General features: G+C 37.6%; 1 long non-coding RNA gene across 1 annotated transcript; it reads left to right on the top strand.

Moving 5' to 3' along the window:
* Nucleotides 1-97: 97 nt before the first annotated feature.
* Nucleotides 98-19,641, top strand: LOC145132249 (uncharacterized). Its single transcript, XR_013717958.1, has 3 exons — nt 98-767; nt 5,291-19,331; nt 19,418-19,641. It is a non-coding gene; the product is annotated as an uncharacterized LOC145132249 (long non-coding RNA).
* Nucleotides 19,642-21,180: the final 1,539 nt, after the last annotated feature.

Genomic DNA, 21,180 nt, shown 5'->3' with positions numbered 1-21,180 from the left:
TTCAACTTTTTCTTGGGACGTTAAAAATATAATAATTTTTAAAGGTCAAACTTAACATTTATGGTATTTGGATAGTTTCTGTATTTTTAGTTATTATGCAGGGTGTATTGTGTATTTATTTCTGGAGCAGGCTCGTTTCTTGACTCGGTTTAGATATTCTGTTTCAAGTTTGTATCGATCATTATTCTCTCTTAACACTCTTAGTTTTCTCTCGGTTGTAAACACGATCATGGTTTTTTATTGTTCATCTTCTTCTAGGGTTTCTGTATGATTTGTATACAATTTGAGTATGAGTGAACATATAGAGATTTTTTCGGTATAAAAGTACATGTATAACGTTTTGGTTCGTTTATGAGATGAATTGTTCAAGTTGGGTGAATTATCTTGTCTTTTTTACATGGTATCAGAGCCCAATAGTATCAGAGCCCAAGGTAGCTCCGATCATCGTTTCCGATCATCGTTCTCGTTTCAGAGGTTAGCTATTCTTGTGCTCCTTTTGTTTCCGCAATTATTCTTGTTTTTTGTTCGAAAAAACGTTTAGATCTAATGCTTCTACGTTAAATCTAGGTTTCAGTGTTTGTTTTGTAAACGGTTTCGGATTTAACTCCTTCTGCGTTAAATCTACGTTTCCGTCACTGATTTCTCTTTTGATTACTTTTGTTTTTTGTTCTCGTTACTGCGGTCTGTTTCTTGATTTGCAGATCTTCTAGAGAACTACTTGATCCTTTTGGATCTGGGAAGGTTTGGCGCTCACTGCGTAGACGAAGGTTCTTCTTCGTCTTCATAATAGTCGTTCAATCTCTGTTTAGGTTTTGAAATAACTCTTTAGAGAATGAATTCTGATCTGAAATAACTCTTTTATGAGAACGGATCTAATCTGAAATAACTTTATAAGACAACGAAACCTAAGTGAAACGACCATCATTTTCATCTCTTCTGTTGCTTTGGACCTCTGTAAGCCTTTCTTGTTCCCTTCTTCTCTCATTCTAGCTATAGTTGTGGTAGATCCTGGTTGTCTTGAGTACACCAGTTATTTGCTTGCATTTCTTGTGTTTTCTTGGCTCTGTATTAATTGTATTGGGCCCCAACATATCGTGGTGACCATCCCGACGCTAAATCAATACAATTGTTTTTTTTTTATTTCTTGTGTGTTCATTGCTTTCTTTATCTGTGTTGTTTTTCTTGCCTGCATAGTTGCTTGTCATTATGACTGGTCCTGCTGATATCCCTAGTGGTAGTGGTAAAACTGAAGTTACTATTGATTTTGATGATCCATTGTATATTCATCCTTTAGATAATTCTTTCACAATAATTATAACTATATAACTAATGGGAAATGAAAATTTTCGTTTGTGGAGAAGTTCTATATCTAGGGCTCTTAAAGCCATAAACAAATTAGGTTTTGTTGATGGAAGTATGGAACTCTTAAAAAGAACATTGTAGATCAAACTAAGGCCTTAAAATAGGAAATAGCTAACGCTATTGTTTGCTCTTGGATTCTCCCTTCTATATCAGACTCCATTTATGCCAGTCATTCTTAGTCATTCTTATTCTGAAGTACCTGAAGAAATTTGGAATAGTCATTTTGAAACTTACAATAAGGATGATGGTTATGTGGTTTTCAACATACATCAGCAAATAAGTTCTTTAAAACAAAATGGAATCTCTTTGTCTAACTACTTTAATAAGCTTGATGCATTGTGGAAGGAGTTTGATGGTCTTATTAGTCTTACTAAGTGCACTTGTGAGGCTGCTACTAAGCTAAATAATCACTCTAAACTAATGAAACTTATGCAGTTTCTAAGTGGACTTGATGAATCGTATAGTCAAGTAAAAAGCCATATTCTTCTTATGGACCCATTACCTAATGTTAAATATGCTTTCTCTACAATTTCTCATGAAGAATATCATCAAAGAAATGGATCCTTGTCCAATTCTCAACCCCTACCTAAATCACAACATGTTGCTTTCAATACTAAAGTTAACAATAGGTTTAATTCTTGTAACTCAAATAATAAAAGTAGAAATCAATATGTTCGGTGTAAACACTGTGGTATAAAAGGACATTCAATTGAAAAATGTTCCAAAATAATTGGCTATCCTAAATATTTCAAAAATAGAAATGATTCCCTTAGTTAAAGTAGTCGGAATAAATCTTTTTTCGGTAATTCTTCTACTGTATCTCGTGGGTTGTCTAATTCATCTACCCTATTTGAGTCTTCTAAAGAGTCTGAATATCACCACCTCACAAAAGAACAATATGCCAGATTCCTTCAAATGATTAATGAAAAACAATCAAATATGGAGGGATCTGATGGACAACATGGCATGTACTTCTTTGTTTAATGTTTGTAGTTCCGCTTGTAGTTATCAAAAATGGATTGTGTATTCTGGAGAAAATCAACATATGATAGCTTCAGAATCCCTGCTTCATGACACTATAGATGTGTCTAATTCCTTAACTCTCTTTGATGTTTTTTCTGTTCCTGAATTCAATGTGAATATGTTATATGTTCACAAGGTTTGTAGAGATAGTAATTGCAAAGTAGTGTTTAATGAACATAGTTGTAAAATTCAGGGTTTATAGTCAAATGATATGGTGGGGAATGGTAGAGAATCTAGAGGTCTCTATTACATAGATAATGCACCTTCAAGTAATGTCATTGGTTTTTCCAATTCCGTTGTTTGCTATGTGTCTAAACTTACTTGGCATAATAGGTTAGCTTATCCTTCAGAACAAGCTTTGTTTTCTTTTAGACATAAACTAAAATTCAGTAATGAGGTTTTACCTCCCTATGATATTTTCCATAAGGCCAAATAAACTAGAGAGTCTTTTCCAATTAGTCAACATGTTACTTCCAAGCTTGGTGAGCTTATCCACTTAGATGTTTGGGGTCCTTATAGGGTGACAACGTCATAAGGGTATAGGTTCATTATGACTATAGTGGGTGACTATACTAGAGCTACCTGGGTTTATCTGTTAAAATCTAAAAAAAAAAGTTTTTGGTTGTGTTTATGTTTTCTTTAACATTTTGATTAATTTGTTTGAAGTTAAAATTAATGTTTTGAGGTCAAATAATGGTACTGAAATTCTTAATAATAAAATAAAATCTTTTTTTAATCTAAAGGTGTTATTCATCAAACCTCATGTGTTCACACTCCATAACAAAATGGTGTTGTGAAGAGGTGTAACGTCCCAAAAACAGTGATAAATTTTTTCATTTCAAAATCAATAGTTTCAAACATCAAGTTGTTCCAAAACATTCACAATATACAATATCAAAATCATCAGAGTAATATTATCCAAAAAGTGCGGAAATCATGAAGGGAGGATGTCGTGCCATCACGCCGGGCTCTTCCCCTAAGTACCGGAAGTACCTAAATGTAACACCCGAAAATTTAAGGAGCAACTTTGGGTATAAATCACCCTTTTGGGGATTGGACACGACGTGTTGGAGGCACCAACACAGTGTGTCCAGATAAGAAAAGACGTGGGTCTCATTAAGTGAAACACGACGTGTTGCCTCCTGGAACATAGCGTGTTGGTCGCTGGAAATGAAACCCTAATTTTTCGGGTTTTTCTCCCTATTTAAAGGAAAGTGGATGCTAGAGTTTGTTCACCCTCAGCCCCCATCATCCCTCAATCCCTGAAAGAAGCCCTAATCATCTTTCCCTCTCATTTGTGAGCTAGTGTGGTGTCTTTGGAGCCAAATAAGGAAGAAGTGGGAAGAAGGAAGCAAGATCTAGCAAACAAATCCCTCATCCTTCAGCTTGGCATTCTTCTGGACCTTTGTAAGTGTCCAAGATCCGATTTTTATCATTCCATATAGCTAGATCTTGATTTTTGTCCCTATAGCTTCTTGTTCTTGAATGTAAGGGTGGTTAGATCTCATAAAGTTTGCAACTTTTTGAATCTCCAGGTCAAGGTGACCTTGTAGAGTGTTGGATCTGGCTTATGGTTGAGTTTTGATGCCATGTATAGAGTTTAGTTCATAATCCTCATTTTTTTACCTAAAATGGGTTCAAGACATGCATTGGTCATGCATGTCAATAAAGCACCGACCTTTGGGATGGTTTTAGTGCTAGAACCTCTTCTGGAAAGTATTGGGAATCATCTTTAAAGATTAAGTACTTATTGGTTAAGTCCTTGCCTCTCCAAGTCTTGTACTTGGGTTTTGGACCTTTTGGAGTAGTCGCAGGGGATAAAGTTGGAAACTTTAACCTTCTTATTATCATTTCAGTCCAGATATGAGCTTTGGAGTTCTGGGAATTGAAGGAAGCAATATAATGGATTAATCTACTGGAACTCTGGCAAACACGAGGTGTTTGCAAGTCAACACTACGTGTTGGCTGGGGTTTTTCCCGACTGTTCGGATGCGAGAGGAACACGACGTGTTTCCAAGTCAACACGACGTGTTGAAGTCAATATGGACTGTTGACTTTGACTTTTGTCTTTGACCAAGTTGACCTAAAGGGTATTTTGGTATTTTGGGTTTTTGATGGTTATTGGTCACTTGGATGGATAGGTATTGGTTGGAGCTGAGATTCGGAGTCGGGACCTCATTAGCTATGGATCAGATCGAGAGGTGAGTTTTCTTCACTGTGCTTTCGGGTCGAAGGCATCAAGGTCGGCCCATTGGTTTGATGACCTGATATTCGTTGATATGTTGAGTATGGATTAGATATGCATGCTAGTTTGATATGCTAGTTCGGTAGATCTGTAGGACTGCCTATGACACTGTTTGTATGATTATCTGTATATATCGACGTATTGGGTTGGGTTGAGGTTGTACTGCTCCGTGTGGTAGCCAACAAACCCTGGAGCAATCCAGATATGAGCTGAGGGCCGGGGATGGCATACCAGACGCATACCGAGGGCTCATTAGCATTCTAGATATGAGTTAAGGGCCGGGTTGGGCATGCCAGACTCATGATGAGGGCTCAGTAGCATTCCAGATACGGGCTGAGGACGGTTGGTATGCCAGACTCGTACTGAGGGCTAAATGTTTTTATGCCAGTCTAGTGACTGATTAGGCTAGGGAGCAAGCCAGACATAAGTTGTGGGCCCCTGGGGCAGGACAGACTTATGTTGTGGGCTCAGGAGCCAGCCAGATATAAGTTGTGGACCCGATAGGCAAGCCAGACTCATACTGTGGGTTTAGGGGTAATCCAGTCTTTTAGTTGTGGACCCATTGCATGCTGTTATTATATATGTGCTATTTTTTTGGGCGTTGGTACTTTGGGGGAACTCACTAAGCTTCGTGCTTACAGTTTTGGTTTATGGTTTCAGGTACTTCAGTGGACCGTGGCAAGGTGAAGGCGTGACCGTACACATCCTCGTGTTTTCGGAACTTATGATTTCTGGGAAACTCTGATAATGGAAACGTTTTGAAAACTATGTTGTAAACAATTCCGGTTTTAAATAATGATGCCTTATCTGTCATAGAATCCTTGATTGATTGTGGTATGGCTCTTTCGTGTGTAAACTAGCTATTGAGTGAATACGCTAAGTCACATGCTACATGGAGTAAATGATCTTATGATAAGGGATTTGGTCCTGCTGCGTAGCTCTTGTCTGAGTCCAACCGTTGTAGGATTGAATCTTTTAGCCTAAGATTGTTTAAACTATATGGCATGTGGTTGTATTCATGCAATAGTTATTTATCACCAATGGAGGGTTGTGTAGTAGTTGATAGTAGGGTGAGTTGTGTGGGGTCAGTCGGTCAGCTGCGTTATGCTTAGTTCTCCTCTAGGAAGTGAGGAAGGGGCGCATGTGTATGAGTGGGTGCAGTTCATGACCGGATAGCACGTAGGATGGTTAGCCACTCTTGAGAGAGTGAGGGCAGAAATAAAGTGTATCCAAGATGTTGGGAGATAGCGATCAAGAATTTCGTATGAGGATCTGCCTGATTTTATTGTGTCTTAGTATCAGTCATCTCCGCTGCTCGAATGCGGCTTGCTTTGTGCTTTGTGGAACTCTTAAGTGATGCGAGCTAGCTACTAAGTGAATATGTCAAGTCACATGTGACAGAGGTTGGATAATCTCAGAGTAATGGATTTGACCCTATTGCGCAGCTCTTATCCGAGTCCAACCGTGGTAATGATGAGTCTTTTATTCAAAGGATTATCTGAGCTTTGTTGCATGTAATTGTATTTATGAAGTAGGTTACTGGCGTTATGGAAAGTTCTTCAGCAGCTGATGGCAGTGTGAGGTCGAAAACCTAGGAAGCTTAGGGAATGATTCGTTGGGTTTTGTTGTGCCATTAAGCGATCATGTGGAGTATCAGTTTGAGAAGGTGACTTAGAGGATTCAGGATGACTCTTGAGGAAAGTATGGATAAGTGTGGAAGGTAGTATTGGGCCTGTAGTACTCAAAGAACAGGATCCATACTCGAATCTGGGAGAGTTTTGGAGAGTCTAGGAAGCCTGTAGAACGAGGATTCTTGGGTATGTTCGGATCGTTTGAATGTTGTTTTGTTGTATGGCGTTGAGCACTCAGGAAAAAGGGCTTAGATTCTGGTTCCAACTCAGGGGCAGGTACTGAGTCGATTGTCGAACGGATGCAGGAGTTTATCACGTCGGAGGTTACCGTGATATTTTGGAATGGGCTTTTGTTGATCTTTGAATATGGTTGCTCAGGCATGGGGAATGGCATGGTATTTGTCCGGCCCTAGTGGCGAAATTGGTTTGGATTGGTCGGGCAAACCTTTATGAGCTTGATGATTTTGAGGCTTCGAAGGTTTTGCTCAAGGTCGTTATTTCGATTCGCGAGACTCAACGATGGATCCACCGTTATGATCGATTTGAGGATTTCAGTTGGACGTAGACTGGTTGATTGATGGTTTGGTATGTCGCTATCAATGGAAACAATTCTACCCCTTCAGTCTTCCGGGTTCGGAGGAGGAGTGATCAGGCTAAGGAATTTCAGTGTTGGGATGTAAACCCAACATGGGAACTATTGGTCGCAGTGTTTGGGGACAAAAGGTTAGCATGGTGGCGTGCAGGTGGTTGATGTGGTATGGATGTTTTGTGATGCAACCAAGGGTCCGTGTTCTTTGGATATAGGCAGGACAGGTACCGGTTTGGCGGTTGGAATTGCCGGCAAGGAGTGTAAGTTGTGGATCATAAGTCAGTATTGGGTTATGCTCTCGTAAGGGAACCTCAATGTTAAGTAGTCATGATTGGGAATTTCAGAGGCCTTCAGCTGAAATTATGGATTCCCTCTGGATATGTTTGATCTTTATCTGGAAGATCATCCTGTGTGTATTATTCATTTACGGGGTCAGGAATGGTTGTACTTGGTTGAGCCGGTTTGAGGTATGGTTTGGTTTCAACGCCCTTGGGTGGTAGTTCGAACCCTAAGTGGGGGAGAACTGGTATTCTATTTGGTAGATCATCGATCTGTCCGAATTCGTGGTATTGAAGGGTGTCTTGTTCGGTTCTGCGGTGCAAGTGTGTGGAATCTCGGTTTGGGATTTGGTTAGATCAAGAGCATATAGTAGGTGGCGATCAGACATATGGGTCACGAGGTTCATGGGTTGTATCTCAATAGAAAGTGGTTGGTCAAGGAGCTCGTTGCAGCTAGTGGCTTCTTTTTGTGATATCAATGAATAACTAAGGAACCGTTGGGATCACCAAGGTCGAGTATAGGTGGCAGAGGGAAATTTTCATTTAGGTGTGAGGATTTCTAATTGTAGTCTAGCTTGGGCAGATATTGATCAAGGAATTAGTTTCGAAATTGCTGCGTTCAGCCCCACAAGGGTCTTGGTTCATTCGATTTAATGGCTTGTTCACGATTATTGGTCACATCGTTGTCATTCGGTAAAGGATTTGGAAGGTTTTAGTGTGGCAGTTGAAGTTCTATGGATATGTCAGTTTATCGTCAAATTTAGTATGTTTTATGTTCCTTTGGTCTCTGGGTATGCTTACCCTCACAGATGGTATGGAGTTTTAGTCCATAAAAGGCTTGGGTTTGGTGACATTCAGGATCACTTTAGAAGTCTTCTCGAGTTGTTTGCGTATTGGAGGGATCTGTTCAGTCTCAAGAAAGTATGGGATCTTGTTTCGATCAATCATAAGGATGTCTTTGTTAATGATTGAGGTTCGTCATTCGTTAGAACACTGGTATTTCTGCCTTATTTGGATGAGGTTATAGGTCCCCTAAGAATGTGCATGGTGGTAATTCTTTGTGTGTATGAGGGTTGGGAAAGATAGCCTTGGGGTTTGGATCGAATTATTCACATGGTTCTTTTGGGTGATAACCCTTGAATTGGATCAAGGGTGCAACCGTTATCCTGTTTCTTGGTCGTGGACGACCATGATTGTGTTGGCTTTGCATCGATAGCAGCCAGTTTGTGAAAGGAATTGGATTTGGTGTAGTTATGGCTTGTTGTGCGGTTAGCGCTGAGATGGACGTTGTTAGGTCCCTATAAGGCAGTGGAAAGAGGTTGAGAATCCTTTGGTCATGGTGTGAGTCGCGAGTTCAGGCAAAAGATGTAATGTCGACAAGATTGGCATTATGGCGCGAGCATTCCAGACATGGGTTGAGGGCCGGGTAAGACATTCCAGACTCATACTGTGGGCTCGGTGACAATCTAGACCTATGATGAGGACCTTTTAAGGGTATTCCAGACATAGGATGTGGGGCCCAATGTTCATGATTGTTGATTTCTTCTGATTATGGTACTTTCGGTATCGGGTGATTTGCTAGTTGGGGCTACACCTAAATGGTTAAGGATTGGAGATAAATGAGGAATTTCTGGAATTCTCATCTTTGCTCATAGGATCAGTGGTTAGAATGATGTGTCAGGAAGTCACGAGTTAATTAAAGGTTTGGTGCATCCTATGGATTTGGGATTAGTGGAAAATTCGCGAACGAGGTGTTTGGGTTCATTTCAAATAATGTATTGGATTCCGGATTTTGAGCTAAGTAGTGATGGTTGTACTTTATCAGTTAACGTCAGTAGGATCAAGGAATTATTTGTCGTCAGTATGTGAGTCATGCTTTGAATGGGTTCGATTAATGGAAGGCCATCGTATGGCAAGGTCGACTTTTATCAGGGATCAATAAGTAGTCAGAGGTATATGTTTTCGGGTATCTGTAGATTTGTTCAGGTCGGATAGGTGGTTCGGTTCGGGTTTTGGGGTTGATTCTTTGTGGGATTAGTTTTGATTGGTTCTGTTTGTCTTGGAGTCCGACATTGTTCAGGGTTTTCAATTTCAGGTACATCAGTTGGATACTCGTTGGCTTAAGGAAAAGTTGAGGTTTACTCTTCGTCGGGGTTTGTGATATCTTCTATTTTGGGTTCGACATTAGTAAGGGTGGGTAGTCATCTGAGCGAGGTGACTTCCCTAGTCATTTTGGGATTCAGGGAGTCCAGTCAGGATCGTTAAGTCAGTAAAGGAGATAGTGAGGAATGATTTCGAGGACGAAATCTATTTAAGTGGGGGAAAGTTGTAACACACGGAAATTTGAGGATCAACTTTGGGTATAAATCACCCTTTTTGGGATTGGACACGACGTGTTGGAGGCACCAACACGGTGTGTCCAGATAAGAAAATATGTGGGTCTCATTAAGTGAAACACGACGTTTTGCCTTCTGGAACACGGCGTGTTGGTCGTTGGAAATAAAACCCTAATTTTTCGGGTTTTGCTCCCTATTTAAAGGAAAGTGGAGGCTAGGGTTTGTTCACCCTCAGCCCCCATCAACCCTCAAGCCCTGAAAGAAACCCTAATCATATTTCCCTCTAATTTGTGAGCTAGTATGGTGTCTTTGGAGCCAAATAAGGAAGAAGTGGGAAGAAGGAAGCAAGATCCAACAAAAAAAATCCCTCATCCTTTAGCTTGTCATTCTTCTGGACCTTTGTAAGTGTCCAAGATCCGATATTTATCATTCCATATTGCTAGATCTTCAGTTTTGTCCCTATAGCTTCTTGTTCTTGAATGTAAGGGTGGTTAGATCTCATAAAGTTTGCAACTTTATGAATCTGCAAGTCAAGGTGACCTTGTAGAGTGTTGGATCTGGCTTATGGTTGAGTTTTGATGCCATGTATAGAGATTAGTTCATAATCCTCATTTTTTTACCTAAAATGGGTTCAAGACATGCATTGGTCATGCATGTCTATAAAGCACCGACCTTTGGAATGGTTTTAGTGCTAGAACCTCTTCTAAAAGTATTGGGAGTCAACTTTAAAGATTAAGTACTTATTGGTTATGTCCTTGCCCCTCCAAGTCTTATAGTTAGGTTTTGGACCCTTTATAGTAGCCCTAGGGGATAAAGTTGGAAACTTTATCCTTCTTATTATAATTTCGGTCCAGATTTGAGCTTTGGAGCTCTGGGAATTGAAGGAAGCAGCATAATGGATTAAGCTGCTATAACTCTGGCAAACACGGAGTGTTTGCAAGTGAACACGGCGTGTTGGCCGGGGTTTTTCCAGACTGTTTGGATACGAGAGGAACACGGCGTGTTTGTAAGTCAACACGATGTGTTGAAGTCAATATGGACTGTTAACTTTGACTTTTGTCTTTGACCAAGTTGACCTAAAGGGTATTTTGGATTTTGGGATTTTGATGGTTGTTGGTCACTTGGATAGATAGGTATTGGTTGGAGCTGAGATTCGGAGTCGGGACCTCATCAACTATGGATCAAATCGAGAGGTGAGTTTTCTTCACTTTGCTTTCGTGTCGAAGGAACCAAGGCCGACCTATTGGTTTGATGACCTGATATTCGTTGATATGTTGAATATGGATTATATATGCATGCTAGTTTGATATGCTAGTTCGGTAGATCTGTAGGACTGCCTGTGACACTGTTTGTATTATTATCAGTATATGTTATTATATGTATATGTCGGCGTATTGGGTTGGGTTGAGGTTGATGAGAATTATGAACATTGGTTTGACATGCGGAATTAAAGAACACACAAAGAACACGGTGATTTTGGTGTTTAATAGATGCATTTGATTATGAAAGGTGTTTACAAAAAAGGATCTAGATATAAATCTACATAATTAACACACACTAACACTCTCAATGTTACATCTCTCAAGCACACCTCTACATGTGGAACAAACCCACCTTATATAGAGGTGTTTACATCTCTCTCTCTCTCTCTCTCTCTCTCTCTCTCTCTCTTTATCTCTATCTCTCATGTCACAAGGCTACTTTACCACATGCAAGTGGGTCTACAAAAGTCAAACCATTTACAAAGTCATACATGGATAACTTTGTACCCAACATTCTCCCCCTCAAAGTTAGGATTGGATGACCCGCTTCAAATCTTCCAAACTCGAGCAACTTCACGAACCGAGCCTCAAACGTGACACATGTAGAGATGAACATCAAATCTTCAATTCTTCCATGATTCTTCAATTTGGGTTCTAGAATATGAGACCATACGAACCGAGCATCAACAGATAATTAGGAGTTTCTCAATCTCCAAATAATCACCCTAAAGTTGAGCATAAAAGCACACCCCAAAAATTTTCAATAAGTCCAAACCCATCATGAACCGAAATCACTTCCGAATCTCCAATCGAATCATTTCATAAACTTCAAATACTCGAGGTCACTTCGGTCTTCAAGTTCGAATAATATGAAAAATTCAACTTTCAAATTTCCATATCTAAATCTCTCCCCCTTTTTATAATCGAAAAATGATTATAAAACCAAAAAGGGAATGAGAAAGTGCTCAATTCAGAATTTTTCTACCCAAAACTCCCCCTTAACACATGGCATAAACATTTTGCTTCAATCCGGAAAATCCAAAAAATCTTCAATTTTCAGCTTCGTTTACGGACCGCCTTTGACAAAATTTTACAAATTTGAGTAGAAATTGTCAATTTCAAAATTCTGCTGTGATTCGGTGCGCCCAAAACAGCCTCAAATGCGAAAATTTACCCCAAATACGAAACTGGGCATAAAGTGTTAATTCGCATCAACTATAGGGACCTGATTCAAAAAATATTCCCATTTCCCAGAATTTTTAGCCTAGTTGCGAAACTGGGTAAATTCTGCCAACTTGCGAAAACTGCAGGTATGCGAAATGGAAATTCAGAATTTTGCACAACTTTTGACCCATTGCGACAGTGGGTTAAAATTGTCATTTTGTTGAAAGTTGAGGGACACAAAATGAAACAATTTGTTTCTTCTCCACTTGTTATCAGATGCGAATGAACAACTTTCGCATATTGAAACATGGATGCAAACGAAGTATTCTGATCTCATAAGCAAACCCAAGTTCTCAACACACGTCAAATACACACACCATGTATGCGATCACGATTTTGACCTCTAAACCCAATCATCCAATTGCGAATCTTGTTTGACCATCAACCTAATCCTTCCCATAGTGAAACTTCCAAACCCAATTGTTTTCTTATGCGAACTCAACTGAGACCCAAATCACGACTTTGTATGCGAACATTCTTGACCTTCAGACCAGTTAACCAAATCGCATTCTTGTTGATCTCTAACCCCTAAACGTGATTGTAGATGCGAATGACCCAAATTAATTCATATGCCTTCGTTTCAATTCTGAGTCGGTTACGAGACCTATTCACCACACCACAATCAAAACAATGAGTAATTGTTCCAATTTTGACTTTCATCTTTGACCATCGAAATTGTTCATAACAGTAAAACAACGATTCTTTGAACAATATCAGATCAAACGCCCATTTTCAACCAAAATTGCAATCGCTCTTCATCTGTTCTTGAATGTTCTTCATTAGTTTATCAATTTCAATCCAAATCAACGATTTCCGAGTTCAATCAAAATCTCCAAACCAAGAATCATTAGTTCATCGATCAAATTTAATCAATAACCAAAATCGATTTTGAAGCAACATTGATTCTATCATCTTAATCAAAGATCTAATGTCCAATTTCTTAGCAATAACTTGATCATCACTGATTTTTGTAATTGAACAAATCGATTCACAAGTTTATAAGAACAAGTAAAGTCAAATCGATTAACACAATCGTTGAATAAAAAAACAGAACTCAAGAACTCGAAGTTTAAATCGAGAATCAAGAAAATCAATAGAGTACAACCCTTTTATGCATACGAAAAAGAACGAACACACTTAATACTCATCTTACAGATTAAATGAATGTTTTGGGCTTCTTGTGATAAGATATCGAAATTAGGCAAAAAAATGGACATGAACAGTAATTGATTCTCGTTTTGGGCTCAAGATATGGATCATTGTTAAATCAAAATATTTGAACAAAAAAAATGACTCGATGAACATGAACAGTTACAAGATTTGGACAATTTATCTTGATTCAAACTAGCAATTACAAATTAAGAATCGAATCGAACAAAAGAATATGAGATTAGATTGGACTTGATCAATGAAAAAATTATTGGATCATAACAAGTGGGTTTTTCAAAAAAAAATTGATCCAATGAGTCAAAATGATCAAAAAATTCAAGAACGCAAGCACGAATCAAAGAGATTTAGAGAGATCATAGAGAGACTCACCATAAATGCTCCAATTGTGATGATTGTAGCCAAACCGAGAATCGTTTCTTCAAAAAATCATGTTGATCTTCGAAGACCCGCTCTGATACCAATTGATGAGAATTATGAACATTGGTTTGGCATGCGGAATTAAAGAACACACAAAGAACACGGTGATTTGGGTGTTTAAGAGATGTATTCGATAATGAAAGGTGTTTACAAAAAAGGATCTAGATCTAAATCTACATAATTAACACACACTAACACTCTCAATGTTACATCTCTCAAGCACACCTCTACATGTGGAACAAACCCACCTTATATAGAGGTGTTTACATCTATCTCTCTCTCTCTCTATCTCTCATGTCACAAGGCTACTTTACCACATGAAAGTGGGTCTACAAAATTCAAATCATTTACAAAGTCATACATGGATAACTTTGTACCCAACAGAGGTTGTACTGCTCCGTGCGGTAGCCAACAAACCCTGGATCAATCTAGATATGAGCTGAGGGCCAGGAAGGGCATACCAGACTCTTACTGAGGGCTCATTAGCATTCCAGATATGAGCTGAGGGCCGGGTAGGGCATGTCAGACTCATACTGAGGGCTTAGTAGCATTCTAGATACGAGCTGAGGACCGGTTGGTATGCCAGACTCGTACTGAGGGCTAAACATTTGTATGCCAGATTTCCAGTCTAGTGACTGATTTATGGGAAACTCTGATAATGGAAACATTTTGAAAACTATGTTGTAAACAATTCCGATTTTAAATAGTGTTTTGGAAACAATGGTTTTTGTAAACACCTCTTTAATAAATGGGTTGTTTTGAAAGTTTAAATTTGTTGAAATTTTTGGGAAATTACACTAAAACCATAAACATAAACTGTAAGCACAAGGCTTAGTGAGTACCCCCATAGTACCACATACTAAACATATAATTGGGCCTAGCCCTGGGGTATATTCCAACCCAATAATCAAATATCGGCCCTGCCCTCAGGTATATTTCAACCCGATCATACGATAGTGGGCCTCGCGCTGGGGTATATTTCAACCCGATCATATGATAGTCGGTCCCGCCCTGGGGTAGATTTCCACTTGAACATGCAACAATGGGCCCCGCCCTGGGGTATATTTCAACCCAACATGCAAACACATATAAGTCACATAACAGTTATCATCCTATGTAACACAATAATAGGCCGACATTGGTACCTTCGACCCATGGATACAGTGAGAATACTCACCTCACAATCAGATGAAAAAGTTGAATCAACACGCTGCTCTGGAAACAAACACTACCGGTCACCTTTACAAATAACAGTGACCAAAACTCAGACTACAGCTCAAAATACCCAAAATATCCCTATGCCAAACTTAGCCAACTCCTAGTCAAATTCAAAAGTCAACCCAGTTAGTCACCACGTCGTGGGCTCCTTGGCCACGTTGTGCCTACAAACCGACAAAACAGGTGGGTCTTGACCAAGTCACAACGTCCTAGCGACCTCAACCACGTCGTGGTGGTCTGGACAGCTTAAACCATTAATTCATTTCCTTCAACTACAAGAGCTCCAAGGATCTGATCTGGTCCTTCCCATGGTCTTGATAGGTAAAGTTTCCAACTTTATCCCTCAAACCCCTCCATAAGCTAAAGTCCGAACCCAAACCACTAATGGTAACTTAATGCATCAAGATTCTCATTAAGCACCAAATCCTTAGAGTTGCAACTTCAAAGTTTCCAAAAATATTTCACATTCCAAAGAGAACTTAAAAATTAAGGCTTTAAGGACTTGCATGTCTAATACATGCCTTTTCCATTTTAGGTCAAAAATAGGGTTTAATGACCAAAACCCCATGCATAACATCAAAACTTGATTATAATTCAGATCCAAGACACTAAATGCTCTATTTGACATGGAGATTCATAAATTTGCAAACTTTATGAGATTCCATTACTTAAGTGCATCAAAACATGGAAAAAGGGGCAAAAACAATAGATCTAGCCACATGACAAGAAATGGTTGAGTCTTGGACATTAACCAAGGTCCAAGAGATATGCTAGCTGAAGAAAGGATGCTTGACAAGCAACCACCTCACCAAGAGCTTCCTTCTCCTTCTAAAATTCACCAAAAGGCACCAATAATGAGCTCACTGTTGGATTAGGTTTCTAAGCCCATAACTATAATTGGTATGTACTTGACCCGATAGTAGCATGGTCCATTTTGGGTTGCATTCACCAGAACAATTTGATAGGATGGATAATTGAGAAAGAGGTTATTTGTGATTTATTAATATATTATGAGTATAATATATTAATTAAGAAATCATATTATTTAATTAGTATTGATCAAGAATTAATTTGGAATTAATTTAGTGATCAAAAGAGACTAATTAAATTAACAGGGAGGGATTAAGTAAATCAGTGATACATATAGTTTGGGCTAATGATCCATGTTGATTAGAGATGGACTAAATCTATGTGAGAGTCCATTAAGAGTTAGTCCATTAGGCTAATGAGTTATTGGATCAAAAGCCTAAGTGAATGGATTAGTGTTTATAAGTGACCCTTGGAATTCTACACTATATATGTAACCCCTTCAACCCTAAAATCGTGACTTGTGTTCCTTTGTGTAACCCTAAAATCGTGACTTGTGTAACCGATAGTAGCATGGTCCATTTTGGGTTGCATTCACCAGAACAATTTGATAGGATGGATAATTGAGAAAGAGGTTATTTGTGATTTATTAATATATTATGAGTATAATATATTAATTAAGAAATCATATTATTTAATTAGTATTGATCAAGAATTAATTTGGAATTAATTTAGTGATCAAAAGAGACTAATTAAATTAACAGGGAGGGATTAAGTAAATCAGTGATACATATAGTTTGGGCTAATGATCCATGTTGATTAGAGATGGACTAAATCTATGTGAGAGTCCATTAAGAGTTAGTCCATTAGGCTAATGAGTTATTGGATCAAAAGCCTAAGTGAATGGATTAGTGTTTATAAGTGACCCTTGGAATTCTACACTATATATGTAACCCCTTCAACCCTAAAATCGTGACTTGTGTTCCTTTGTGTAACCCTAGCCAATTTTGGTGGTTTCTAGACTCTCTCTCTCTCTCTCTCATTGTCCTCCAATTGTTGGTGGTGTTTTGTGAACCATTTGAGGCATCACGCTTGAGGTTCTAAGCTCTTGAAAGGCCAAGTTCTACAAGCTACAACAAAGAGGTAATCATCTAACTTATTTTATGTTTAAAATATCAATGTTGTATGCTAGTTAGGATTCATGCTTTGGAAAATAAAAAATTCCATGTATAACTAGAGAAAACTTAGATCCAAAGCATTAGGCTTGTATGTGCACCATAGGAGTGTTATAGTACATAAAACCCAACAGTTGTATTAGAGCCATGGGTGTTTTCTGTTATATTGATGCATTAGTAATTTTTCAAAGCAGAAAAAAATCGTTTTTTTGGACTCTGCCTGATGACCACGAGGTGGTCAAAATCACCACTAGGTGGTGACTGGTCTGATGGCAGATTTCAGATTTCTTGGCTTAATTTGGATTTGGATAATTACTAAAAATTGTTTTGTTGATCAAAATTCGATTTTTATGTAATGAAAATAATTATCCTCAACTAAATTAAAAGATAATGATCAAAATTTAAGATAATTATTAGATTATATGATAAACTAATTATTTGTAAATTTTGAATTGTGATTATCTTTTCAAATTTTAAGATAATTACTTGATTTTGTGAAAAACTAATTATTTGTAGAATTTGAATTGGCTTGCTATATGAGTTGCATTAGGTCAAATTGGTAAAAGATAAATATATATGATTATTTTATTAGTTTAAAATTTGATCTAAATGTTTTTTTGAAGAGTTACAAAACTTTCCTTCAAGTTTTGGAACTCAAAAGTTTTTTTAGGGAGTTACAAAACTTGCCATCAAGTTTGGAATCCAAAAGTTTTAAAGAGTTTCAAAACTTGCCCTCAAGTTTTGGAATTTGAAAAGTCTCATTAAATTCTAGAACTCTAGTAATTGAAAGTTTTCAAAAGGTGCAACTCTTGGTTTCGTAACTTAAAAAATTAATTGAATAGTTTTAATTTTGAATTTTATATTTGGAACCTTGATGTTTTTTTTAATAGTTCAAATTACACCCTTATGGTTTTATTAAATTAATTAAGTATTTAATTAAAAGAGAGAATTATTAAATCCATAATGACATGGTTTAAGTTTAATTAAATTAAAAGTCTAATTTATTAATAGATTAAACCACTTAGTATTTTAAATGTGTAAAATACACCCTTATACTATATAAAATTAAAAGTTTGATATATTATATATGTATAAGTTAAAAGTCAGCCTTACCGTTAGTAGGCCTCATTCACGAAGCTGGTCTATAAGGGGTGTTTAAGGAAGCGGGCTGTAAAATGACCGTCATTGGGTATACACTCTTACCCACTGTACCCTTGACCAATGGAAGGTCGTTAGCCGAACGGGTTTGATAGGACATTTAAATCCTCATTAAATCTATAATGAAATATAAAGTAACTAAACCTTTTATAAATTCTCAATCTTAGTTACTTTAGGAAAATGTGAATTTGATGCTAACCCATGAAATTGCACATTGCACCTTATTGGTCAGTTATTGGAGCGTGTGTGGTTAACCGACTCACTAATATGGACTAATGAAGGATGGCAATGGGTTTCTCGTGAATTATCATTGATCAATGGAGCGTGTGTGGTTAACCGGCACATTGATTAGGTGATTAATGACATCGAGAGTACCAAGCTAATTTGCATGGTTATTCACACCTTGTTTGTGATCCTCGGTATCCCAGTCACAAACTTGAAGGGCATAATCGAGATTAAACATGCCATTGAAAAGTTCAATGAATCTCAAAGAATCTAGGAATTTCAATTCATTTAAAACCTAATGTTCATTTTCGTTTTTCATGGTGGAAATTGGCAAATCGTCATTTACCTACCTTCAAATATTTTACAATTGGATTACGGCATCCCTCTTCCGAATTGTAGAATATTGTGTTGGGTCCTAGCCTAAATATTTCATTTGGGTGTTATATTAAGGACTTAAATAAACTAATTTGAATTTCTCTCTTGTAGATGTCTAATTCTGACAACTATGGTCTTCTCGAATCTTTTAAAAATAGCTTCCCTCATGAAGATGATGTTTCACGCTTCGATCGTGAAAATGGAAATCATTCTTCACTTCCTCCACCTCCTCCAATTATTCTCCCTAACCCACATGTTTGTCAACTTGAAAAGTTCAAGATCACTCAAGCCCTATTGGCAAGAAAACATGAATATGGAAAGTATGTATGTGCTCACGTCTTGGACATAAAGCTACATATTGACATGCTGGGAATGTTGGGTGTCGTGTTCCCAAGGAAGCTGGCTGTTGACTTGGTTCTTCATTCACTTCCTAAGTCATATAGTGAGTTTGTTAAAGACTACTATGTGGCAGACCACGACGATACCCTTATCGATCTTACTTATTTGCTTATTGCTACTGAATCAACAATGATTTGGCGCACTGGTAAAGCAAACTTGATTGGAAGATCTACTTCCCAAACTTCCATGGACATTGAAAATGGCGACAATGGAAGTCCAGAAAAGCTTTCTCTTCCCAATGGAAAGGGATTGGCTAAGGTCAAAACCGTTTGATCAAATGGTAAAGAGAAAGGCTAAGTCTGTGATTTTCCCGTGTACCATTCCGAGAGAGTCTGTTTGTTTCCATTTCCAAGAGAAGGTGCATTGGTTGCAAAGCTTCCCTGACTACCTGAGAGATCTAAGAGATGGTAAAATTAAATTGTATGGTTCTACTTCAGGTAAGTTCACTGTCTAACTCTATTAAGTTCCTACTTGTAGATTCTTAATACATGATGTGATAAGATTGCATTTTGATGTTTTGTAGGATCGAAAAAGAGAAAGGAAGCTTAAAGGAAGAATGAGCTGATTCTGATCGCGAAGAGATGGATTTCAATCGCACGGTTCGATGATCGGATTTTTGAGCTGCTACTTAAGAGTTATGATAGATTGCTTAGGAATAGATAGCAACATAGTCTCATTTGTAATTGTATTGTAAGGACAAATTTTTCCGCACCTTTTTATAAATAAAGAAATTTTGATTTTATTTTATATTTCCTTGTAATGGCATTTGTGAAAATTGTTGTTTATATGTTTCTATTTATAGCAATATTGAAAATGGTTTGATTCTTAGTTATATCAATTGTGGTAGTGTCGTAATTTTCTAGGTAAGGAAAGATTCTCATCGCCAAAGTTTCAATTGGATAGAAACATGGAATCATATGATGTATGAAAATCTTGGTACTTGGGAAATTAAGACTAATTCCTTGTTTACATATGTATGTAAGTCAAGTGAAAGATGAAAGGATCTAGTACACATTGATGTGTACTAGTCAGGTCCACCGCAAAGGACGATAAAGTATATTCGTCATGATTTACTGAAAGTTCAGTAAATATGGTTATGCTTACAAGCTTAAGTGTAATTCTAATACCTTGAGAAGTTTTAATGTATAGCATAACGAATAAGAAGAATCAATTAGGGAGAAAGATAAAAGTTTCTCCAATCTGAAAGGAAATGAAAGAACTTTAGTATTGTGTTTTATGATCATCCTAATGATTATGGAACCATATCTCAATTGATCCTCTAAGGACACCTTAGTGCACTTGCATGACTAAGAAGAGGAATCAAGAATTGTTGGAATGGTTAAATCAAAAAGGTGAGTCATACTTCGTTCCAAAATCGAGTCTTAGAGTCACATTCCAAGATTGTGCCTTGAGTGACATAATCTTAAGTAGGTTTATAACACATCATGAAATGTGAAAGGTGTCTTACTCTTGTACATTTGAAATTGGTAATTGTGATGTCTTGGATAAGACAAAGACCAACTAAGACCAATTATGTGAAGTGTTTTCTTGATAAGAACTCACACTAACTCTTGAATATTTGATTGTCGAGAAATGTTCCTTGACAGAGAATCTTATATGTAAAGAGGTCATTGAGAGTCTTAATCGTCCTGAATAGGTTCAAGAACTAATCAAGAATAAACCTATTGTTTATCACTAGCACACGACTTAAGGTTTATAACCTATCGTGTTGACATATTCTTGTTTCTGTGCCTATTCCAGTCAGTTTGACTATGCATGTGAGTTCTATGAGTTCTCATTTGAATGCATAAGGCAAAACACCTTGATCAATGGAAAGTACATTGATTTGTATAGGTGAGCTGCTCAACAACATGGAAGCAATGGTAGGACCCTTATGCTACTAGATGGCGAGAAATTAAGATTGAACTAGTTCAGTCCATATGAGTTCAGATTTGTCACAAACCCTGTCTTGTGATTATGGTTTTGACAAATTCACATGGATAGAAACACATACACCATTAAATCTAAGTGGTAAAGTTTTCTCTCCGCTTCATGAAAATGATTGTGAGGAAACACTTTCACTAAGTAGATTTTAAAGAGTTCATAGTTGTGTAATTGCATTATCAAATTCGATTATGATTACGAAATCCCTCTTCATAGTTCGAATTGTGACAAATGGCAAAAGGTTTGAACATTCGGGACTTACTGCTATAAGTTCTAAAATTGTTTAGACACACATGTGAGCTTTCTAATGAAAGGTGTATAAGCTTGTGAAGTCTAAATAAA

The sequence above is a fragment of the Lactuca virosa genome, chromosome 8 (genome assembly GCF_052849685.1).
Source record: "Lactuca virosa cultivar CGN04683 chromosome 8, Lactuca_virosa_CGN04683_v6, whole genome shotgun sequence".
Taxonomy (NCBI): Eukaryota; Viridiplantae; Streptophyta; class Magnoliopsida; order Asterales; family Asteraceae; genus Lactuca; species Lactuca virosa.
This window is presented reverse-complemented; position numbering and strand designations above follow the sequence as displayed.